Here is a 27,004-nt window from a genome sequence, read left to right on the forward strand (position 1 = left end):
TTAGTATATTCACAGTAGTTGTGTAACTGTTACCACAACCTAGTTTTAGAACATTTTCATTGCCCCAAAAAGAAATTCCATCTTTTATCAGTCACTCTCATTCCCAACCCCACTCCCCACTTCTGGCAACTTAATTTACTTCTTATCTCTATGAATTTGCCTATCCTAGGCTTTTCATATCACGGAATCATACAATGTGTAGTCTTTTGTGACTGCCTTCTTTCACTTAGCATAATTGTTTCAAGGTTCATCCATGTTACAGTTTGTATCTGTGCATCATTTCTTTTTACATCCAAATAATATTCCATTATATGGATATAGATCACTACATTTTTTAAGTTTCTACAGAACCAAATAAAATAAACATTAACTATAGCATGTAAATTTCCAAAATCAATATCTTTATTCCTGTGGAAACTATACACCTATATTTAATCTTCTCTTTTCCTAATTTATTATTTATTAACAACTGTAATTACTTCTGCAAATGTTGTCAACTTCTTTGAGATGGAATTCATCTAGACCCAGTTTCTCAAATTCATTTACTCCAGATAGATGTTTTCTCATGAGTTGGGCTCGCCCTACTCTTAGCAATGTTTATATTATCTTTTAGAGTTTTAGGATTCTTCTCAATGGAAAAGAAAAGAAATGAGGCAGAAACCAAGCAGGTCTATTTAACTCTGCTGTCACTAGTATGATATTCACCAGAAATAACTATATACCTTTCTTAATTTATCTTCCTCCTTCAAGAAAGGGGAACTGCCTTTGCTGGGAAAGGCCCTCTTGAGGAAGATGAGTCTCTGCAGGGAAGGAACAGCTGTGTGCTGCTGCTAACCACTCCACAGATGGGCCCAAACCAATTTGCCAGAGTGCCGGAGAGTTTGTTTGCTCTACAGAAAGAAAGGGAAAAGACACGGAAAACAGAGAGAGACGAGAGGGTAAGAGAGGAGAGGAGAGGGTAACGAAAATTATGTGAGCCTGATAGAGACATTCCTCTGATCTTGCAAATATTTAGTAAGATTTCTAAATTCAAAAGTATTTAATGTGCATAAATTTTTCTGGAAACTGGTGAAGCAACAGATTTTCACCTGCAGATTGACATGAGGCAATATGGCAATAGCAAGTGAAGGTTCAGGAACAAAGGTCTGGTGAGACAATAAGAACTTGGGAAGTTCAGAGAAATCTTGAAGAGGTTTAAGGTTATGGCATTGGCTTTCAAAATAATCCTCTCTAAATGTGAAGAGTCAAGGAGGCCCAAGCTGGAGCCAAGGGGACAACGGCTTAGGTGGAGGGAGGTTTTTAGAGGGTGCAAAGTTGATTTTTTTCTCTTGCAAGTTATGGTTCATTCTTAGATTCTAAAACAATTCCTTATTAATTATGCCTTTTTAAATTGCATTCTTTTCCTACCTTTTTGTTACATTTAGAGTTTTCTTCCCTTCTGAGATTGTTGACAATTGTACTTTTTGAAGTCTCCAATCTTTTTGAGCTAAATTCCCTTATAGAAACTCTCATTTTAGTAACAGTATTAGTTTTCTAGGGCTACTATAACAATATACCACAGACTGGGTGGCTTAAACGACAGAAATTTATTTTTTTCACAGTTCTGTAGGGTAGAAATCCAAGATCACAGTGTCGGCAGGATTGTGTCTTCTTCTCTCCTTGGCTTGCAGATGGCCACCTTCTCACTGTGCCCTCACATGGTCACCCCTGTGTCCATGCCATAATCTCGTCTTATAAAGACACCAGTCCTATTGGATTAGGGTCCACCCTAATGACCCCATTAATTTAATTACCTCTTTAAAGGCCCTATCTCTGAATACAGTCACATTCTGAGGTACTACAGATTAAGTCTTCAACATATGAATTTTGGGGTGACACAAAGCAGCCCATAACAGTATCATAATCATATTTTCTCTGAATTTATGTAATCTAATTTGTCAAAATCTTCTGTACCTGATGGTACCTGATGGAACCTTCTCTTTATAATGTGTTGTATTCCTTTAGCATCATAAATGGAAATGATTGTTTTCCATCAAAAATGACATATATCTATAAACACACAAATTTACATACACAAGTCAGAAGTCCCAATTCAGGCAAGTTTGTGTCCTGATCATTCTACAGTAGAATCTTTATCCTCCATATACTAAATTGTATCTGTGCGTGCATGTATGTGTGTGTCTTTATGTGTGTGTTCATCTTAGTTACTCACAGTATCCTAATTAGAGTTAGAAGGGGTTGATTCTTAGTATTAGAATCAACCCCTTCTAAATGTTACATATTTTAGGGGCTGGCCCAGTGGCATAGTGGTTAAGTTCACCCACTCCTCTTTGGCAGCCCGGGGTTTGCCAGTTCGGATCCTGGGCACGGACCTACACACTGCTCATCAAGCCATGCTGAGGCAGCATCCCACATAGAGCAACTAGAAGCATCTACAACTATGACATACAATTATCTACTGGGGCTTTGGGGAGAAAAAAGGAAAAAAGTAGGAAGATTGGCAACAGATGTTAGCTCAGGGCCAATCTTCCTCAAAAAAAAAAAAGTTACACATTTTAATGAAGTGAACCACACATGGAATTGTCTATTGGATAATTGTCTACTGACCAATGTAAATGTCTATTGGAATTGGTTATTTGAGTCAGAAATCTCAGATTATAAAAGATAAATAAAGATGAAGAAGGAAGAGGCAGAAAACAGGGTACAAAAATTTCCCCAAGAGAACACAAGCAGCCCAGTGACAGATATAAAAGTAAAATTTAAGTCTTTCAGCACTCTATGACATGCTTTTGCTATTAGACCATGATCATTTAGATATGCATTATAGAAATGCCACTATTTCTTGAAATGCTATTGCTCCCTTTCCTATGAGATTTCCACCACATTACAGAGATTTTATGAAAATTAATTGTAGGAAAAGGCCCAAAGTACTTTGAGCTCCTAAGAAAAAAAGTATAAAATAAAACAAAGTAATTGTCATTATTGTCATTATTATGCATGACACAATGTCAGACTGCTTCAGAAAGGTCATTCATGGAACCAAAAAAAACTAATATTAGAGTCAGCAACATGTTAAATCACTTAATATTAAAAAGAGTATAAAAGAATCATTGCCCCTGAGGAATTTATCTTTCACTAATCAAACTACAAAATACAAATATTAAAGTAGCACTCCATGCATATCAACAAACTTAGAGTTCCCAGATAACAAATAAAGACTAAATTTGCCTTTAGGCACATGTAGATTTGTCTTCACATACAATACTCCACAACCAGAACATAAGGTGCTTACAGCTCTAGGCTTCCCACCTTACTTCTTAAGTAATCTTACAAGGCACCATCTAAAAATTATTAAGAATAATATGATACGGCATGGAATCAAATCTGTAAATTTGGTAAGTATAGAACTTTTTAGTAAACATCTGTGGTCTCAAAAAATGTAAACTGTCCAAGCCAAGAATCTAACTTTTAGCAAAACAAAAATGAGAATTTCAAATGTTTTTGGATACACTGTCAGTGCTACTCATTTTGCACACTCATCAGAGACACAGATTACATAAAAGGATTTGTATTTTAATTTCAATGAGGCATTTTGATGCCCTGAAGAACTGGGATGAATCAGGATTCAAAAATACTTGCCTTCCCAATGCATCCAAAAGGCCAGCCAATTCAAATGTAGCTGTAAATTCAAATATCTGAATTATTGTGCATCTGGACATAGCTAGATTATTATGTGCCAATAAAAAGGTCAATTTGTTATAGAGACTTCTAAATTATTACTCATCTCTTATGAAATATGTGCATTTCTGTTTACTTTTATGTGCACGTATAGCTCACTTTTAAAAAACTACCAATAAAGAAAAATAGAGAATTCATTCTAGCAGACTTGCTTACAAGAAATACTAGCAGCTGGCTGGTGGCATAGCGGTTTAAGTTCATGCATTACACTTCGGAAGCCAGGGGTTTGCCAGTTCAGATCCTTGGCTTGGACCTACTCACCGCTCATCAAGCCATGCTGAGGCGGGGTCCCACGTAGAAGAGCTACAACTCTACAACTATGATATACAACTATGTACTGGGGCTTTAGGGAGAAAAAAGAAAAAGAAGATTGGCAACAGGTGTTAGCCCAGGGCCAATCTTCCTCAATTAAAAAACAAAAAAGAAATACTAAAGGAAGTTCTCAGGATTAAAGCAGTGAACCCAGATGGTAATTTGAATCCATAAGAACAAAGAGCACCAGTAAAGGTAATTATGTAATTATATTAAAATATATACATCTAAATGTATTTTTCTTCCTTCTCATAACTTAAAAAACTCTCATAACTTTAAAAAGCAATTGAATAACATAATATGTATATGACATCATGTTGGGCTTATAAAATGTAAAAATGTAATATATATGTAATATATTTGCCAATAATAGCACAAAGAAGGTGGCTGAGAATAATGCTGCTTTAGCTAAGAAATAGTTACGGATGGTAAAGTAATAATTATAACAATTATAATTTTTGTAACATTAATTGGTGTAATATGTATATCAATAACACCACAAAAAGAGGGCAAAGGGAATAGAGCTACATAGGATAGCATTTCTATGTCTCACTGGAATTAAGCTGGTATATACCTGACAATGATTCTGATAAGTTTAGATGTATATGGTAAGCCCTAGAGTAACCACTAAAACAAAAAAAAATCTCAAAAACTATAGTGAAAAACTCATTAAAGAAATTAAAGTGCTAAACTAGAAGGTATTTACTTCATGCAAAAAAAAAAAAACAGTAGAGGAAGAATAGAGGGGCAAAAAACATGAGGCATATTTTAAAAAAAGGAAAATGGTGGATGTAAATACAACTATAATAATAATAACATTAAATGTGAATGAATTAAACAACCTAATCAAAAGGCAGAGATTGTCAGACTGGATTTAAAAAAAAAAATTCAAATGCTGAAATCCTAATGCCCAATGTGATGGTTATAGAAGGTGCAGCCTTCAAGAGGTGCTTAAGGCACGAGGGTGGAGCCTTCATGAATGGGATTAGTGTTCTTATAAAAGAGACCCCACAGGGATCCCTCACTCCTCTGAACCAGGAGGAGGACCTTCACCTGACCATGCTGGCACCCTGGTCTCAGACTTCCAGCCTCCAGAACTGTGAGAAATACATTTCTGTTGTCTATATGCTACCTAACCTGTGGTGTTTTGTTATAGTAGCCTGAATGGACTAAGACGGTACCACACCTGTGGGAAACACCATTGCATAGAATACATCACCCTGCTCTAAGAATATATCAAGCTAATGATGCCTTTGAAAAATCAGCATAATGGAGGGCATCTGAAATTCCTGTCTTACATGACAGAACAGCTAATAAGAAAATTGGCAGCTTTCCATTTATTTGTATAAATGGTTCTACCATGGATGCTGTTTTAAATAACCTTTTGGCTTTCATCCTGCATGTCCACAGGTGGTATTTGAATTTCACAAGATATAAAAATAGCAAAGCAAGGTTATTATGTAGTGGAGTTGCTTTGCAATGTTCACGTTAAGACTAAGGATACCATCTGTCCTGTGGACAAAACGCGTCACCACAGGAAGATGTTTGCTGCACCTAACACATGACTTTACTAGTGATATTAAATAATAATGGCCACTGCCATATTACAAATCTTTTTTATTATAGAATAAAATATGGAATCAAATGCTAATAAACAAGGATAGGTAATAGGTATCAGGCATAGATAATAGGCAAGATTTTCACTTGTCAGGAATGGTATCACTTTTTAAAAAATTATTGGAATTATATATTCATTTTATAGGTTCAAAGCATTTTTGCATGTGGCATTTCATTTGATCCCCACGATGTGAACTAAAATCCAGGATCAAGCAAGAGAAAATATCTCTTTACCAATAATATTCTCATTTTTATGGTGAAACATGGCTAAAAGTCATTCTGTCATGCATTTTATGAAGAAAAATAATGGTTTTTCTTCCGATATTCAAGAGGGTCATCAGATCATGTGCTTAACATTTAGCTAGTATTGATTTATTCCTGACCTAGGCTATTATAAATGTATGAACTTTTTTAAAAAAGCAATTTCTATTTGCAGTTAATCAAATGAGTTATTTCTTTAAGATAGTATCCTAGCAACTTCAGACAGAAGAGGAAGTCCCTGCTGATGTTAGAAAGAGATTTGTTTATCACATACCCAGATCTAACTTCTGAATGTGCTTCAAAGTGCTGCTTTGATCAAGCAACTATCAAAATTTTTCTGTTATAGAACTAACAAGGTTGTAAGAATCTGTTTTGTAATTTCTGATTTGAGATACTCATAGAGAGAGAGAAGGGTGATTGTCATTTATAATAAACAGGTTTCTTTAAGGAATATTTTAATGAGACTGCATTAAAAGTAAACTGCATCTCAAGTAAATTCAAGTTATCAATAACTAAATATTTAACTAAATCTTTTCAAATATTATTGGGCTGACAACTAAGTAATTAAAAGTTTTTCAATCAATCTTAAAATAAACCTTATCTGGCATATTATCCAACTACATATCTCAGTCAGTAACAAATGAAAAGAGTTTGAGCCACTAATGTCACCTTCAAGCCTATGAGAGTCCATATTCTTTCCTACCAACCTCTACTCTGATTTGAAGCCAGAATTTAAAAAAAAAAAATACTAACCCTAGCTAAGAAGCATTGAGTCCAGTTCATTCAGGATATTCCATGACTTCACGTCTCTATTAAACTTCTCTCAGATAATGTGGTGTAATAAGATGAACCCTGAATTGGCGATATGGACTTGACTCTCCAACTTTTAATTCAGAAGCACAAGGGCCCTATCCACTGGTTAGATTAGGCCAGAGGAATGGGCAGGAAACCCAATAATCAAATCCAAATTTGAGGGTCCTGATATCTCAGGAAATTGTCTAAACTAGACCATAAAATAAACAACTGAATGGGGACTGACCCAGGACTTTGAATCTGGCTTTCAGGAGAATACATCAACAAGATGTGCAGAGAAAAATCTCAGTTCTTCAAGTTTTATAATGTTCAATATTCTAGGATTTTATGTTAGCAAAATAAAGATATGTATTTCACTTCTTGAATCTTATATTTCATAATTAATTCCTAACAACCCAGGAAAATACAAGCCAGTAATGTTAAAGTTTCACTCCTATAAATTTCATTCCCTGAATTTGGAAGATAGAAAGAAAATTCCTAAAACTATTAAATACTGTTTATTCCCCCTATAATTCTCTATGAATCAACTACTATTAAAGGAAGTAGGTTAAGACAGGAGCAACGCTGAACATCATGGATACTGGGAATATTAACGTTAAGAAGCAAGATGTGGAACGATTCAATTAAATCAGCAAGGAAAAGGAATCATCTACCTTTAACTGATAACAAAAACAATGCAATAATAACATCTAACCTCTAAAATGTGCTAGGTACTGTGCTAAATTCTTTTATATACATTAGCTCATATAATTTTCACAACAAACCTACAAGGTATCAATTATTATTATGCCCAATTTGTAGATGAAGAAAAAGAGGCTTAAAGAGGTTATACAACTTCCTCCAAGTTATCCAACAAGTGACAAAGTTGGAATTCAATGTAGGTCTCTATTCTCTCAAGTCTCTGGGTTTACATGTGATGCTACACAGCCTTCTGTCCACACAGCTATGTCGAATATCTCTAGAGAATGCAACATGCCTGTTTCTAGGAGCCAGGAAATCCTATAAGATTATATTCAAAAACAGAAACAATACCTTACCTCCCATGAGTCATTTCCTCACATCAGTAATTTCAGTTTGGTTGTTCATCAGGTAGCTCCAGCTTTGCCTGCATAAAACAAAACACCTTGTCCCAAAATAACAATGGTTTAAGAAAGATAGATGTTTATTTTTCCTTACAGTAGGAAAAGTTCAGATGTACAGAGTCCATTGATATGGCAATTCCACAGGCATTTGGGATCCAAGTTTAGTTTGTCTTTACATACCTTAATCTTTAGAACTGGCTTCCATTGACAACATTGCCTCCTGGTCCAAGATGGCTGCTTAAGTGTTAGTCATCTAGTTTGAGGCAGGAAGAAGGTAGAGGAGGAAAGGGGAATGGAGCACCCTTCCCAGATGAGTTCATGTGACTTAAAAAAAAACTCTTCTAGAAACACCAACACCACGTTTTGCACTCACACCTTGGCTACCCATAATTCTAAGGAAGTTTGAAAAATACAGTCTTTCAACAGGGCAGGCTTCTAGTAGTAAAGTAGAAAGGGGATAATAGATGTTATACCAACATCTAGCAGTGTCTACCACAGAGAGTGAGAGACAATCACCAGTGAAGCCCTTTAATACCTTCTTAAGAAACTGTCTCCAAGCCAAAGCCACTAAATAAAAGATGGCATCTGGTAGAAGGAACATTTATTGACTCCCTCAGAAACATGTATAAAGGGACACAAGTCTCATAATCAGGATTCTATCACTGATTTAATAAAAACATTCTTCTAATCGTTTATAATTTAGAGTTTGTTAATTCAATATGAAACACAAATGTGACACAAGTAATAAAAGACTAAGAAGAGAAATCCTAAACTACTAGATAACACATCTGTCTAATTTATTCTACTTCATTTGGCTCTGTTCCCTGGAAGGAACTTATGGCAAACTCTGGTCTGGTGACCAGTCCCATAATTGACGTTCTCAATCTCATGCTCCGTGTTTTCTTTGTTTTCTTCATTAGCATATGCTATCGCAGATGCAGCATCTCCTCGTTCACTTCCATTAGCCCAAAGAGATCAGAATATATCCTCTGGAAATATATTTAATGTAGCTCGTGAGCGAATATTCTTTCTTTTCTGCCACTTCACAGAGAGAAAAATCACACAGTCCCTACCTCTGCTTCCTATTCCAAAACCTTATTATGTTCTCTTCATTTTATTTCAAGTAATCACACATGTATTTGTCTTCCCTCATTTATACTATCACGAAAAATTATCATGTATAAAAAAGGTGCTAAAATAAACATGTGATATGGCTTCATGGTATAGAATGAAAGCTTAGAGGTAAAAATGATAGACAGGCAGATTTAGCTAATGACTTTCCTAACCTTTAGAGTTGCCCCATAATGGATAAGACTATCTCAAGGTAGAGAAAATAAACACCACAAACAGACAAGGAAAGGCTAGATGCCAACTAGCAAGGGATACTAAAAAGTGAATTGTTATATTGAGTAGAGGGTCAACTGATTCCCTAACATCCCCTCCCACTAAAATATTTTGTAGAAATTTAAAATAAATTGAGCTGCACCAGAACCCTCCAAATGATAGCTAATGAAACCTCATATTTTATTGGATATTAGCCTATGTGGTGGAACTACACTCAGCCATCTTGTGGAAGTGCCTGTGTAAAATATTTAATACTAATTAGACAGTAAATTTCAGATCTAGCATTGACATAGGGAGGAGAAGCAAAGAGGATTATTAAATAGAGGTGATAATTGCACTGATTTTTATTGCTTTTAGGAGAACTTAAAACTTAATCAGCTCCTCAAATGTCTCATTATTTACATTAATGACAAAGGATTAAATATTAAGAGAAAATGCCAAGAGCTTTAAAGAAAGATAAGTAAAAATCTGTCTATCCACTATCATCATTAATTGTGCTAAATCTAGTTAAGTAATACTAGAAAATAAGGTAAAGGTCTATGAAAATATACTAAATGACATCATTGTTCACTATTAAGTAAATTAGTATAATACAATTTTAAGTTTTTCCAAGATGAAACATTTCTATTTTTACATAAAAATAATAATTTCTGTTTCTAAGATTAATGTAGTGACTTTTCCTTATTTTAACAATATCATTAAGTAGATGATGGTCAACCTAAGACTGGGCTCTCAAATTTCAATAATTTCACTTCCATGAAGAAATAATTTAGAGTTATACTCCACAGAGTACAAAGCAGAATTTGAGTGGAGAGAAGATACAGGGGCCAGGGTGTGTGCTGCATTATACATTTCACTTTTGATCTCCCTGTCAACATTGTATCATTTTATTAAGAAATGAGGCATTTTCCCATAAAATAACCTGTATTTTCATGGAACAAGATAGAGGAGTTGAGGCTAAAGGAAATACAGTTGTGGCCCAGAGCTCCTGAAAACAGTGTTGAAAAAGATAACAACTAGCAAAGAAATTTGCTGAATTTAATTTATGTAGCGAGTTAGGGGAACATGAGATACAGGGTGCTGACTCAATTTCATCTTCAAATTGTAAAATAGCATTAACATAGTTATTAAGAGAAAAATAGTTTGCTCATATTACTGCAAAGCACTCTAACAAATAAACTGATGTGATGTTTAATATTAAAATTGTCTATGCTTTGAGTTTTTTGGGGATATTTTATATTAATTGATTTCTAAAATGGTTTTATCTTTACTGCATCGGTTTGTTGTAGAAATCTCTGAACTAATGTCTTGAAAGAAGTGTGTTGCAATTATATGCACAATAAACCAAACCAGTAAAAACTCATAGTCTAGAATTATAGATACTGTATGATGGGAAGGCAGCATTGAGTAGTGGAAAGAACGATAAGAATTTAAGTTAAGGTGTGAATCTTGGTGTAACCTGTTAGTATGTGAAATTACCAAGGTAATTAATCTCTCAAAATTTCAGTAAACTGACGTGGAAAATTAAGATAATAATATTAAGTCTAGCTATACATTCCCCACTTCTTGTATCCAAGAAAATGCATGGACTATAGCAGATACTCAATAATTGAGTCATCTGCCCCTCTTCCCTTCTATCATTTCCCCACAACAGGATTCCAATCCTCAGCAACCAAGAGGCAATCAAGTGATCATTTCTGCCACAAGAAAATAATACATTGAGAAGCACCCAATCAATATGGTTATGAGGAAAACTATGCAATACTTCCTCTTTCCCGAGACACCATTAAAATAACAGTAAAGTTATTTTTAACAAATCATTTAAATGTATAGCATATTTTTGATAGAGAGAAAAATACTGAGTGATGAAGCAGGGTGAAGGAAGCAAGAGTCTAAGATCCATGAAGAGGGTAATGTACCAGGAAACAGCTGAACTGTTGGGCAAAATCATGGAGAATCTCCAGGAGATGCTGTAATGGAGAGTCAGACACACAGCTAACAGAGAGTGTTAGTTGAAGTTTTATATACTAAACCGTTTATCACCCTCAAATCCTCCACCCTAATCAGAGAATAAGGGGCAGTCAGGTATTAAATATGGGGGATGGGAAGTTTATTTTTAAGGAAATTCAATTAACCACCTAAGGAGAATGAAGGCAGGTAGTGTGAATGTTGGTGCTCCAGTGTAAACCCTTGCGCATACCGGCACTTAGGCCAGCCTTATCAAAACGGCAAGCTCCCTTCTCACTCACTTAAAGCTAAATCTGCCAGTTTACAAACTCACAAAACCACATAGAATTCCTGAACTGCTTTTCCATTGGCTCATTCTTAAATATAATTGGGCAACCCAGTGTCACCATTTACAAAAAGAAAAATTGATCCTGGAGCAAAGAAATAGTCCAGGAATCAAAAAGAGGATGAATTTGTGTACTCAGAGAGATGTAAAAAGATATTACATCCATAAAACAAGAATCAATAGCTATTGAAAAAAGAACAGTTGGACAAAAAGAGAGTTTTTGGATAATACCATAGACTGAATGTTCGTGTCTTCCCAAAATTCATATATTGAAATCTAACCCCCAAGTGATGGTATTAGGAGGTGGGTCTTTTGGGAGATCATTAGGTCACGAAAGTGGACCCCTCATAAATGGGATTAGTACCCTTGTGAAAGAGACTCCAGAGAGCTCTCTTGCTACTTCCTCCATGTGAGGACACAGGGAGAAGATGGCCGTCTATGAAACAGAAAGCGAGCCCTCAACAGACACCGAATCTGCTGATTCCTTGATCCTGAACTTCCCAGCCTTCAGAACTGTGAGAAATAAATTTCTGTTGTTTATAAGCCACCCAGTCTATGGTATTTTTGTTATAGCAGCCCATACAGACTAAGACATATAAGAAAATTAAAAATATGAATACTGAGGGATGGAGCTGGAAGTATTCGGGGAGGGGCACACAATTGGACCAGCTGATGAGACCAACACTTCTCTGAGGCAGTGTCCACTTATCGTGGGGCAATAGACCCCTTGTCTTTGATTAGACTAATCTCTCACAGCTTTAAATAGAAACAGGATTTTCCTAAGCTATATGAGCTCAAGTCCAAAACTAGAGATTATGAACCACTTTGATCCTCAGCCCTCATTTTCCTCTCCAATTTTTCATGCATAAGACTAGAACCAGCCAGCACCCCTCCATAAAATCCTATGCTCATTAACATCTTCAAGACATAGGTTCAGATAAGAGGCATTCCAAGGACAGTAGGACCCAGAAGACAACCCTTAGTAAGAGAGCTGAATCCTAATGAGCAGTGGATGACAGTGTGGAAGAGGGGCAGTTGTACACACTTTATGGGTGTGTATTGACAGCAGCTTGCCAGTTTGCTCAGCATTACACATCTAACACTCTGGAGGTGAAAGTTGTCCAGTTGTACATAGAGTGCTAGTGGAACATGTGGATTCCAGGATTCGGATCTCAAGAAAGTCAACTCTACAAAAAACTTTACACCAATAGATGCTCACAAACAGAAGGGCACTGATCCAAAAAACTAAAAGTATCAGAAGTGCAGAGAAGAGACAATCTGCATTTGGCGATACATGAGCTAAGACTTCATTCATCTTATCCGTGGAAAATTTTTTAATATTTTACATAAATATAGAGTCATTAACAGAGTAGCAATATCCATAGTGGCTGAGAGGATCTGCCTCTCCCTCCCCCAAAATAAAAGCCTTCTATTCTGATTTTACTTCTCTGTTATCTCAAAGCAGAGTGATCTTACATCTCACAGTAAAGATTGCATTTGTGCTTTATCACATGGAAGTGATTGTCTACAGGATAAAACACTATCATCTTGTTTGCTGAAACATTGTTAGCAGGATGTGTAGAGATTTTTATTCCCCTCTCCCTTCCCATATTTCCTGTACTTTGTAACGTCTGTGTTTACACGAATGTGACTCTTATTTATTTTTATGGCTTAAAGAACATATTATCCTAAAAACTGTGATTCCTTGGAATAAAATATTTCAATGGAAAGTCCAGAATATAAAGTCAAAAATATCTCTTAAAATATAAATGAAAGAATCAATCCATATTCATTTCAATTAAGAGGAATTCCAGGAAAAGAACATGTAGTAGAAAAATGTATCAATGAAAAAAATGCAAAAAAAAATTTATAAGTGAAGGGAAACTTGAGACATCATATTGAAAGAGCCACAAGAGAGTGACACTAAATGAATTTTAGTCACTCTTCCCCAAAACATCATTGAGAAATCAAAGCATCAAGGAAAAAAGAAGATCCTCTAGTATCTGAAGGAGAGGCAAAAAAGAATACAAGTCACCTACCAAACAATAAAAATAAAACAGAAGTCTCATTTTTAAATATGAGTGGAAAAATCTTGAATATATACAATGTAAAATGAATTTAGTAAATGCCTACCTCAACTGTGTTTTAATTGTCTTTCCCTACTATTATGTGAAAAAAGGCAATTCCTGCTAAAGAAAAAAAAAAACTAAACAGAGAAAAACATAAGAAATATATCAAAGTGCATATTTATGTACTGATATACACATGTATATTTTCATACAATATCTTAATTTTAATTAATATATACTTCTTTAGCAAAAATGTATGATTAATGAAGATGATAAATATTTTTATTTTAGTTTCCTACGTCCCTGACATCATGTTGACTCTGTGTTTAGAAAGACTGGTAGCAAATATACAATGAATCCTTAGACTTAAATGCTATCCTTCTGTGGTTAAGGTGCATTAGAAACACTCAGCAGAAATGAGGCCTCCAGGGCCTTTAGCCCCAAGATAGCTGTCAGGCTCCCAGCAGAAGAGAATTTTTGTGGAGCTGGAAAGCAAACTCCAGAGAAGGAATGAAGTGTAGCGGGGGTGAGTAGGGAGGAGACTGAGATTCTTCCCAGCTCACCAGTTAGGCAACTCACTCAACTTCTCTTGGGGGAGGCAAGAGGCTAGAAGTACTGTATTTAAGAGGAAACTCCCTCTTCATGAAAACTTTAGGAAAGGGGAAAAAATTTTCCCCCGTTAATACAGAAGGTTTTTGTTTTATTGTTTGTTTTCATTTTCTTGGACACCACTGGGGCCAAGATGAAACTACCAAATTAGAATCTCTGAGAATTGGGTTTGTGTACACTGAAAAATATCCCCAGCTCATTCTGCTGTGTCTCCTTTGTTAAGCACCTTAGAAGGAAGTGAAAAAAGAGATAAAATCATTCTGAATCAAACTTAGACCAATTATCTAATTCAATTAGTATATGTGCCTAGTTTCAGAGGATATTTAAGAAGTAATAAAATAATTTATTGATTCAACAAAGATTGACTTTTTACTATGGGCCACACTCTGTTCTAGGCCCTTGGTGTGCTCCAGAAAGAAAACAGGGAGCCCTCATGAAACCTATGCATTCCCACATGGAGACAGCGATACACAATTAACATGATAAAGAAGTATGTTGTTTAGTAGGTTAAAAGGTAACAAGTGAGTACCATGGAAAAGAAAAGAAAAATTGGGCAACATAAGGGGTATTGGGAATGGGTGTAGGCGGGCCCAGATCATGTAAGGCCTTGTAGCTGATGGTAGAACTTCGACGTTTTCTCTGAGTGAATTGGGGGCCATTGCTGGTGTTTTAGCAAAGAATATAATTTTATTTAACTTTTAAAAGAATCACTCTGGACTTCCAGTTTTAACTCTAATGTGCAAAGAGCTTAGAACTTGTCACTCCCATGTTTACAAAAAAAGCTGAACAAAATGAAAACCGACGACTTTTCTTGGACCTATCAGAGAACCAAGTTTACTGGGCCAACTGCCATCCTGAATCTAGAAACACAGGTGAATCGAGAGTCACAGCTGAGATCATACCTAAAGCCGAAGACAGTGGAACCATAAACCTAAAGGAAAAAATGGGCCCATTTCTAGACTAGACACAGCTGAGGAAAGAATCAGTGAGCTTGAAGATATGTCAGTATTTTAGCCCACGAAATTAGCTGAGACAGACCTAGTCAAAAGTTAGCACAAGGAAAGCCATCTTATAGAAGGAAGCCATGTTGGAGCTATAAATGGTCCTGACTCACCAGACCCCCCGCCCCCGTCTTATTCTCACAGTGTGCTTTGGAGAAACACTTGGAACTACAGGTAGGCAAGCTAATTAGTAGCCAGTCAGTAACCAATAGGGAGAATGACTTGTTAGCAAAAGCCTTAAGTCCTCTACCCAAACTATTTCTTCTCTCCTGATAAGAATATAACTAATGTTTTCACAGATTCCTCAGGAATGTCACATTTAACAGATCTGAAATTTTTGTCCAGGGAGAAGTGGCCAACAGTCTATGGTCCTCCAACACCTGGCGCTCCTGAGCCTCCTCCTCTTTCTCTGCTTCTTTAGTTACATTCATATGTAAATATTGGTTTCTTTGGGCTTTGTGTCCCTGAGCTTCACAAGGTAAATAGAAGTTACAAATTGTTAAAACGCAGGTGGTTTCATGTTGAAGTTTTGGCTAATTACCAGTCCTTGTAAGAAACTGAAGCTTCCCAGACCCCAGCTCCTTGGTTTCCTGGCACCAGAATCCACCATCCTTCACAGAGGCCAACAACCAAGGACACCACCTGTGGATTCCCTTGCCTCTCCATCCCCTCCCTGCAAGCAGCCTCACAAGGCCAAACACAGGCTGGTGGGAAGGCACCAACCAGCAAGGCCACATGCTCCCCCTCCCTACAAGCAACCTTTAAAAACTCTTGCCTCCCATATTTGGGAGAGACGAATTTGAGGGCTTATTCTTGTCTCCTGGCTTATGTCACCCGAAATAATCCCCTTTCCTTGCCATAAGCCTGGCAATCCAGTTTTTATTTGGCCCCTCTTGTGTGGCAGGTAAAAGAACCTGTGTTTGTGTCCAGTAACAAGCACAAACTACCAAAAGTGAGATGCAAAGATAAAAAGGAATGAAACACACACACACACACACACACACACACACACACAAAACAAAACATCCGAGAACTATGGGACCATTTGAAAAGGTGTAACATACCTAATTTTTTAAAAAATCACTCTGGCTATAGTCCTAAGAAGAGACTGTAAGTGGGCAAGGGTAGAAGCCAGGAAACCACTGACGAGTCAATTTCAGGAATCTAGGAAAGAGATTATGGTGATGTAGGCCAGGATGGCAACAGTAGAGCTGATGATAAGTGGTCAGATTCTGCATATATTTTGAAGTCCTGTTAGCTCTTCCTTCTAAATATGCTGAATAATTTATTTTGTGTCATGAGTTCACATGCATTGTTGGATGTGAGCTTTATAAAATCCCTAAAAACATAGCAGACAAAACTGAGGTTTGAAATGCCAAATTGGTTCTTCTGATGCCATCATTAGTTGACTTTTGGCTATGCAAGTTTCAAGGCTAATTTTAATCCTTTTAGTAGCTACCTGAGAAAGTATTACTACTTGGAACAGAAGGTTATACATACATTACCCCACCACCATCTTACAGGCAAAAGAATACACTAGTATTGACACAGAAGTGTTCTAAATGTTGTTTGAACCGACAAGCCAATTGCATCTACTTGGAAGCATGCTTGACATACATTTCCAAATAGGAATCATTTTAACTCTTTTCTTCCATTAATGATTATAGTGCATTCATTCAGGAGAACATTATAGTAGAGACAGACCATGTAACACTTTGGTTCCTTTGCACATAGAAACAGCCTATGGGAGGATTTATTATCTGTGAATTCATTAACATGAAAATTTTAAATGTGCTAATCATGTTGGATAGCAGCTCTGTTATACGTATTATTAATAGTAGAATAATGCATACTGTTGTCACATTAGTGTAATGCAAGGCAATATGCAGTCACTTCTTATAATAACAACATCACCTCCCCTTGTCATAACTCTTCTCATCCATGGCTCCTGGATAGTTTTACAAACATTAATTAAGACTTGCATCACCTCTGTGAGACTGGGAGCTGCCACAGTCATCATCCTGATGTAAGGCTAGAGATTAAGCCATGTTATTAGAAGCAGTGCTAGGATTAAAGCTCATAACATTTCAAACCTGAACGTTTAAACAATATCAGAAATACCTGTTCCATCATCCTTTATTTGTACCCTGGTTCTAAATGTAGATATTTTGTAGCAGATATTCATATCTTGATGAAAATTGTGTCCATGGATTGCAAAAGTTTTCAAATTAAAGTGTACTTATTTTGCATATCTTCATTTGAACATTTCCAAAGACTAAAATTCTTTTAATGGGGAGTCTTCATTTGTATCAGGAGTTATATAATCATTCATGGCCATTTAGAGAAGGCAATCAGTCTTCCAAAATGTTATTCCCAACCCCCAAGATTACATAGCAACTTAGCTTCAGGGTCTGGAATCGAACTTCTGATCCTCTAACTTTTCATCCGACTTGCTCTAGTGAGCTGTGCTGCATTGCACTAAAACAGAGCATGCTAAGAATTTGAATTTACTTTAGAAGGTCAGCTTTGCTGGAAGATTGCTGCTCTTTTCCTTGCCGTTAAAAAAAATAAGTAAAAAGTAAAAAGCTATGTTCTGAAAAGTTATCTTATATCTTGTCCTCCACACTCTAAAGTAAAACAGAGAAAGTTTTCAATACTGTTATTGGATCACATTGAAGAAGCTACCTGTTTTCTCACAGATTATCTTCTCTTTCATTAAGCATCCTGTTGAAACACCTAAAAGTATTTACTCTCATTTTCTTTCTCAATTTTTTATTAGTTTCAAAGAATCAATATTTAATCTGATTATTTTGATTGCCTGTAAATATTAGCATAATCCTTCAGCTTTATTATGCATGCTTCTACACTGTCAGTAACCATTTTAAAAGTGGGTTTCTATATAAATGCAAAAAAAAAAATATTTCTTGTCCTTGGGGTTTTTTTCCCATCTAGTCTAAACCCTCTAAATGAGTTCTGCACAGACAGAATGAAGCAGCAGTCGAACGATAGAGAAAACCAAATGTACCTTTCAACTCCACCTTCTCTACGTGGACAAGGGCGAAATGGATTGCCTCTTTTATGTATTAAGATGGATGGAACTCACACTTCCAAGACAATGTGGAGCTAATGCTAACCTATACAAACATTTTTAATACTAAATTACCGTCAACAATTGGGGGCTGCTAAACATGCCACCAAACACAGTCTGATCTTTATACAAAGGAAACTTTAGTACTTTCTAGCCCATAATATTGGTATTATGCTTACTTTTGTAGCAAAAGCATTCTACTTGGGAGAAATACAATTCAATTAAATGTAGATTGTGAGTTTCTACTTTACACCATCCCGGGTATTAATTTTTCAGCAATATGTGAGAGAAAGAAAAAACTTTATTTATTACTTTGAGGTATAAAAGGAGCTCTTTCACTAGACATTTTTTAAGAGCAACTGAATAGCCCCTGGTTAAACGAATAAAAAAGAAAATATATTCACTGCTTTTGCAATATGTATTAGTTTTAATATAAATGCTATAATTATATGGGTACAAATATATCATTTTTAAAGAGATTGCATTGTTTATTTTAGGGTCTGTATTATTTAACATTTTTGTGTTATTATTGAAATTCAATTTCTCTTTAAAAAAAAGAAAATTTAAAGATATAGTATAAAAGAGAAGTGTTATCTATTTTACAACAAATTTGTTCCATTGTTCTTTCATTAAAATTTGGCTAAATGCTATTTAAATTTCTTAAAAAGTCATAAAGGCAGAGAGTTTGATATATTGCCTAAATAAGTTATTTATTGCTCTTATTTATTTGAAGTGAACTTCTTATTTTACCTGAAAAATTAATACTAAGAATATGCTAAGTTCTGGTTAGTAATTCTGGCACATGTAAAAATATTGAATCATTATTACTACATTAATAGAATCATTAATACTACAGAGGCAGAATATTCTGTTTGAGTGAAAGTTCCTGAGCTAGATCTTGGCTGAGGTCCCGTTTTAACTCTGCAGAGCATAGCAGAAATTATCTTACTTGTAAAAATTTAGAACAAGTATAAATAGTTATCTCCTTGATAACAGAATAATATTCAGCATTATTCTTGTTGTTCTGAATGCTTTTAACAGCACTGCTTTCCAAACCGCCCGCCTGCAAAATGTCTCAAGGTAATTAAACAAATTGATCCAAATTGGTAATGTAATTATTTAATATTGTCTATTTGATTTTGAAGACTGTCCACCCTAGACAACTTGAATACTTTGGTTTTGACATACTAGGTTGATACTGAATTGTTCATTCCTGCAATAATTAGACAAAGGGGACGTTTGCTTCTCTTGGCCAATTCTAATTCATTCACGGCATCAGTATAAGAAGTAGGTTGGTCTCTTTATTTCCAATCTCGGTAGAGTGTTCATCCATCTCATTTGCTGTATCATCAAGGTATCAGGATTTAAAAATAAATTAAATAGGGCCAGCCCTGTGGCTTAGCAGTTAAGTGTGCACGCTCCGCTACTGGCGGCCCGGGTTCGGATCCCGGGCGCGCACTGACACACCATTTCTCCGGCCATGCTGAGACCGTGTCGCACATACAGCAACTAGAAGGATGTGCAGCTATGACATAGAACTATCTACTGGGGCTTTGGGGGAAAAAAAAAGGAGGAGGATTGGCAATAGATGTTAGCTCAGAGCTGGTCTTCCTCAGCAAAAAGAGGAGGATTAGCATGGATGTTAGCTCAAGGCTAATCTTCCTCACAAAAAATAAATAAATAAAGATAGCTTAAGACACAACTGTACATCAACAGGAAGTTATACCTGGTGAGCCAGGAAACAGCCCCCAAACACTGATCATCTAAATGTTGAACTTACAAGGAGGCTCTGCCAATCTATTTTGAATTTATGCAACTAATTCCATAGCTGATTTCTGTCAAAATCCATTGAGACGAAAGAACACTTAAATATTTTTTTCTAAACATTTCCAACTTTGTACCTCAATATCCCCATCCATAGAACAAAAGTCTGACTTATCTATTGACAGGAATAATGTAATAATAGATTAGGCAAGTAATAAAAAAGACTTCACCTTCTACTTGTTTTAGTCTTTCATCTCTCTCTATTTCCCACTTTAAGATGAAAATAGTAATTATCACACTTTCTCTTTTCTTGAGGAAACTTTGAGTGCTTAACTCACTTTGATAATATCGTCAGTGCTGTGTAGACAATTCCAACTCCTAGCTACCCTGTGTACAGCAGAGCACAACCCTGCCTGGTCTTTCTGTGTCAGCCTCTCACCTTCCAGGGCTATATCAGACAATGCTCCACTGCTATTCGTAGGGTTTCCATGGCCAATTTTTTTGGAAGTGGGTGGCCAGGTCCTTCTTCCTAGTCTGTCTTAATGTGGAAGCCGCAGCTTCCAAAGTATGACAACTGACAAATAGGTGGCATGGCTCCCCGACTGGGAAACGAACCCAGTCCATGATGGTGAGAGCACCAATTCTTAACCACTCTACCACCAGGGCTGGCTTGGAGAAGATCAGTCGTCTACTATTTGAAAAATTTATTTGTCTGACACATGATATTTGTTTTTGTTTACTTCCTATAACATTAGATGGTATCATGACATGAGAATTGAGGCTATTTCCTTATTTCCTAAAGTATCAGAAATCCTAGTCCCAAAGCTACTGATTAAATCATACTGAGATCAAATGTATGATTTATAACATTCCCATGAAACAATCCTCTATAGTCTCACCTTTTGTGTAACACAATTTTCACTGAAATAAGTTGGATTTTCAAGGCGCATGCCCTAGCAGCTGGCTAAGAGAACTTAGTCACTCTGTGTGAAATATCAATAGCTACCAACAGTTGATTTGGGCACATAAATCAGCCATTTAGATATGAACAGCTAAAATATTATGAACTCCAGGCTTCCACATCTAAATGATTTTCTCTCTCTCTTTTTTTTTTTTTTTTGGTGAGGAAGATTGGCCCTGACCTAACATCTGTTGTCAATCTTCCTCTTTTTGTTTGAGGAAGACTGTCCCTGAGCTAACATCCGTGCCAATATTCCTCTACTTTTTGTATGTGGGATGCCACCACAGCATGGCTTGAAGAGCAGTGCAGAGGTCTGTGGCTGGGATCTGAACCTGCCAACCCAGGGCCACCAAAGTGGAGCGTGCAAACTTAACCACTATGCCACCGGGCTGGCCCCAAGATTTTCTCTTTTTAAAAGCTGTTTAAAAATAATCCTGTAAATGTAAAACCCAATGATCTACACATACAAACTAATACTGAAATGTTCGGGAAAATAACCAGCGGAGCAAAGCCTTTAGTAAAAAGAACATCGACTGACCATTCTTTTCTAACAGATATTTGTGAACTCTCTCTATTTACATAAATAATGGTTCCCAATCAGAGATCAGACCTGTCACCTTCTTGCTTGTACATCCATGCAGAGCTTCTAATTGCCAACGTCAGCTGTTGAAGTTTCAGAATCTAAGACCTCTGAGGTAGTCTTCTTCTAAGAAAGATTTGTTAACATTTATCATTACTGTGAGCTCTTTCTCATGTTTCATTCAGTTTCTGATAAAGTTGCTCAACCTCCATACTATCAACATTTTGTGCCGGATCATTTCTTGTTGTTTTTTTTTTTTTTTTTGGCTGGGGGAGGTGAAGTGTGCTATGCATTGTAAGATGTTTAGCAGCATCCCTGGCCTCTACCCACCAGATGCCAGTAGCAACCCCTCCCAGTTGTGACAACCAACAATTTCTTCAGACATTTCCAAATGTCGGGAGTTGGGGAGCCAAAATTACCCCTAGTTAAGGACCACTGAGATAAAGTCTTTAATTGAATTTTTACTATAGCCTTATCACATCTTTTGTTTTATTTTTCTTTCTGAATTTAGCCAGAGACAGAAAAAAATTTTTTCTTTAATCTGCAATATTTTTTTTTCTACTTAGGTTAAAGAAACCGGTTTTTGTCTCTATTCAAGCCCCTACTCACTGTCTTCTTTCAGAATTATAATAATAAATATTTTTTGATTAGAAAGAATTTTCAAGAGAGGAGTAAGTATAAAATGCTTAAACGTCTGTGTACATTTTAGCCAAGTAGTTCTACTTTAAATATGCTTTAATTAGACACTGAGATGTATATGAAACCTATATAGATTTTGATAGAAATAAATTGGAAACAATGCAATTTTCCAATAGGGAAAGGACTAAATAAACTATGTTCCAGACAGATTGGGAAGTGTTATGCAGCAATTTTTTTAGATGTTAAAGAGTAATATTTATGGAAAATTTTAAGTAATATCTAAATTATTTTTTAAGAAATAGTCAATGAAAGTAATCAGAATCTTTTATGGAAAAAAATACCCACAGAGCAGCATGTACATTTGGTAAACTATAAAATATAATTTGGAAGTTCGGACACTAAATTATTAACAATAATGTCTTGGGGACATAGATATTGAGTGATTTTTTTAATTTTCCTTTGAGGTTTTCTGTGTTTTATACATTAGGCATTTATTACTTTTATAAGAAGGAAAGACAGTTATTTTGAAAGATTGTTTTCAGCTATTAAGTTGACAATTAAAAATTATTGGTGGTTATATGACTGCGGATTTTTTCAAACTCTCAAAACTGTACACTAAAATGGGTGAATTTTACTGTATGTCAACTATTTCCATGCAATTATGAATCCTGTGTGCATCACACCAATTCAGGTTTCACTTCTGGACCACAAGCTCCTTAATTTAGTAGGAAACATTGTATCTGCCATGAAGCTGCACGCCACCAAACTTGGTATTTGTATTTTTACTGCCCTTCTGTTTGGATCAAAATAAAAGTAATTATCCAAATAGCACCTTTGAAAAAATAATAGTACTCAATATCATATTTTCAGAAATTCTAAAACATTTATGAATTTGGCTGTTTTTTCTGTTAATAAGAAATTAGTTTTGAAACTAACAGTATATACACTGTTTCAAAACTAATTATATATATGTTCTAGAATGAATAGCAATATATTTTATATAGAAAAAATAACAGATCCTCAGCCCATGGTTCTTAAGGAATGTGAAAAAGAATAATTATAGACACTGAAATTGTTCCATTTAGTAATAAAATGGAGTGCTATTTTCAATGAACATTTCTTATAGTAAAATTGTATTTGTGAAGTGTTGCCCTCAAAACTGCCACTTAATTATATCTGAAATCTAATCAGGTCACTTATTTAAGGAAAGAGATTGTAGGACTCCATTAAACACTAAGCTACAAAACAATTGAATTCTGGAATTTATTTATTCTTCTATCTGTAAAGGAAGTTATTTAGAAATATTACTTCAATTAGAGTTCTTTGTATTAGCTTTTCTCCTCCTTTCAATGTTAAAACAAATATTTTTATATCTAAATAATTTAAAGAATTTTTTTCCCTAAGGCTGAATAACTGCTATTTTCCTATGGGCTATTTTTCTTCCGTTAAAAATTTTGTTAGGTCCTTTATAAGTAAAATATCAATAAGCAGATAAGAGCTAGCATACAGCCATCATGTTCCACAGACTGCACAGCTTAGATGCAAATTGACTCAGGAGAGGAAAAAAAACCAGTCTTCTCATCTTCACACGTTATCTCTCCTCCACCACTCCTCCAAAAAAACTCTTCCAAGTAACCTCAAATAAGTGTTAAGTTTGGTGTTCATAGGCAAGAGGTGTCCTTAAGGAAGTCAGTGAAACCCCTCCTTTCATAATTGTTTATTTTCTCATCCTCACATGATTAGACCACAGCACCCTTCAAATCTTGTCCCATCAGTTCTGTGGCAGTTCAATCAATATTAGATAGCATCAAAAATCTATTTCATGTCCCCAACAAGAGAAGGAGGTCCATAAAATTATCTGTTCTGAATGGCAAATGCAAACTCCATCCTATCTCAAGTTGCCAACTATGCTGTTTTAACCTCCGCACATTATTGGAACTATGGTCAAAGCCAGGTTCTTTGAATTACAGAAAAGTTTAATTTTTAATTATGATTGAAAGATAGTGAAAAGGTAAGCCACCAAATCACCTCAAAGTCACTGAAATGCTCAGATTGTTTTCTGTCAGATGTTTCATTCATATTAACTGATTGAAGCTACAGTCCTTTAAAATTAGTTTCCTTCAAATGACCATCAAAAATGAAACTTGGTGTGTCAGTGAAATTCTCAGAATGGCGTATGCACAAAATTGCCGGACACAGTTTATCAGGAAAGAAGAGCACATATCTCAACAGCTTTCCATTTCCTTTCAAGAAACAAATTAAAACGTAGAAACACTTTTACTATCTTTAACTGAAATACCCAAGGCAGTAAATATCTAAATACATGCTAAATCAAGATTTCTGCTGGTAATCTCCATTTCACTTTTATAACATCTATATTTAAAGAAAATAAAAAATAATTAAGTTTTGAAAAGAAAAGCAGAAAAAAATGACAATAGCTAGCTAACACTTAGCACTTACAATGTGTTACGGACCATAGCAAGTCTATGAATTCATTTAATACTTAAAACAATCCTTAGTGGTTGGCACTGTTATTACCACCATTTTTAAGATGTAGAAACTGATGTAGAAAGTAGCACATGTGGATTCAAACCCAGAGAGCCTTGCTCCAGAATCCATGCAGTATGGAAAGATAAAATTCATCCACAGTTCCATTCTGCAGAGAACAAACTTTATCTATTCTCACCCATGTAGTCCTCCCAATGAATTTTCAAACCAATTTATTATGGTTCAAAATAATACAAAATGGTAGACATCAATTTTATTGGGAAACCTATACAAAAAAATTAACACCAAACATTATTTGTTCACTTCATGAATTGATACATAGTTATTATCACAATCTATTTTTTGTATAAAAACACTGAGTTAAAAATGCACTCTAAACTCAGATATATAAAAATAAGGGTAGCTTTCTTTATTGTTCTGGACTCCTCAAATCCTACTAAAGGGAGAAACAAAGCGAACTGCCAATTAGATGTAACTACATCTCATTTTGTTTAAAAACAATCTGTGTTTTGTAAATATTCATTTTATTTTTGCACATTCTCTGGGTTGATTTCTTACCTCTTCGTTTCTCTTTCCAACCTCTTCTCTTTTCCCAAGATGACGATTTTGCAGAGAGAAGCCTCTGTAAAATCAATCTCAAGGAATTGGAGGAGGATCCTTGGGCTGAGCGCTGGCTTCTCATGGGTCCCTTCCCAACTCCAACTCCCATCTCTGAGCTTGTGGCTCTGCCCTCACTGTCTGGAATAACTTTGGTCTAGTCTTCAGGCAAAGGCAAAGTACTGTGATGTTCCTGAGGAACTCAGCTACCTCAAATGATAATGCCCCTGCCTCAGTGTTAACAGTCTGTATGAAACATTTGAGTCTAGCAGCCACTCTCATTCTTTTCCTAGTATAGGGGAACCACCTTTCAACCTCTTCTAAAGAGTCCCTTTGTCCCTCTCTAAAGCAACATTTTCCACACAAAATCTTTCAATAGGCTCTCTTGGCTCCCATCATGACCACTACAAGGGTATTGGTAACTTTGGGATATCCTATGAGACATACATAATCTATGAGGAATGGGGTCATCCTAAATCAGTTCCACCAAACCATACATCTCTGTCTACCATCCTGCACTGTATTGGGTTTCTCTGGAGGCTCATAAATTCCCTGAGAAGCAGAAGCAATATCTCTTCACTGAGAGTTTTCTGTCAAACCCATCTGGTATTCCTATAGTTCCTTAATCACTTACTCCCTGCCCCCAGAGATTCATACTTTTTGATAGAACTAAAATAATCAAGTCTTATACACACACACACCCCCTCAGACTCAGCCACAAAATGACTTTCTATGTTCTCTTCCTGTCAGGTGAGATTTGCTCTAGGTCAATGATTCTCAAACTTCAGGGAACATCCAAATCACAGATTACTGGATCCCACTTCCAGAGTTTCTAACACTGAGGCCTGACCCTGAGGCAGGGCCTGAGAATATGCCTATCTACTGGTGCTGCCATTCAGGGGACCTTACTTAGAGAACAACTGCTCTGGACCTTGCTGCTCAAAGTGAGTCCCTGGACCAGGGTGCAGCATCATTGAGGCACACTTTAGAAATGCAGAGTCTCAGGTTCCCCCTAGACCTACAAAATCAGAACCTGCATTTAAACAGGATCCTCTGGTGAATGCACATTAAAGTTTGAGAAGCACTGCTCTAGGTGATATCTTCCTTCTTCCTTATTTTACGATCTTTGATACTATCCTCCCTTTTCTGGACAATAAACCATACTTTAGCCTATATATAGACATAGCTTCAGAGACAAGGAGAAAATACATTTCAAAAACAATTCCCAATACATAAAGTAAGCTTATTTTCATAATTTTTGTTACCAATCAAAAATTTTTCTCGGTAACTAACTGTGAAATCTTCCTCCCTGTTTTAAGTGAATTAAGTTTTGGCACAAATATGGAATATTCTACATGTTTTTTAGTTTATTAAATGTCTTATTTTACATACTTGAGTAACATAGTGTAGTTTTCTTTATATTTGTCTAAACTGTATTTCTTATTAAGTTTATTCTTAGTTAGTTAATTTTCTGGTTTGTTGTTTGAATGGATCTTTTTTCCATTATGTTTCCTACCATTCATTGTTAGTATATGGTTATTGTTTTTTACAGCCATTGTTTTTGTTAGTTCAACAGTCATTTTGAGGGCCGGCCCTGTGGCTTGGTGGTTAAGTGTGTGCGCTGCGATGCTGGCGGCCCGGGTTCGGATCCCAGATGCACATCGAGGCACCACTTCTCTGTCCATCCTGAGGCCGAGTTCCACATACAGCAACTAGAAGGGTGTGCAG

At 35.9% G+C, this 27,004-nt stretch overlaps 1 long non-coding RNA gene across 1 annotated transcript in view; it reads right to left on the reverse strand.

The window, feature by feature from the left end:
• Window positions 1–27,004, reverse strand: part of LOC147918192 (uncharacterized) — a 183,987-nt gene that overhangs the window by 46,734 nt on the left and 110,249 nt on the right. The window contains exon 2 of the long non-coding RNA XR_015550178.1: window positions 7,779–7,846. This is a non-coding gene — a long non-coding RNA (uncharacterized LOC147918192). The remainder of the gene's footprint in view (window positions 1–7,778; window positions 7,847–27,004) is intronic.

Source organism: Ceratotherium simum, chromosome 1 (genome assembly GCF_057802395.1).
Source record: "Ceratotherium simum simum isolate JZ-2026a chromosome 1, ASM5780239v1, whole genome shotgun sequence".
NCBI lineage: Eukaryota > Metazoa > Chordata > Mammalia > Perissodactyla > Rhinocerotidae > Ceratotherium > Ceratotherium simum.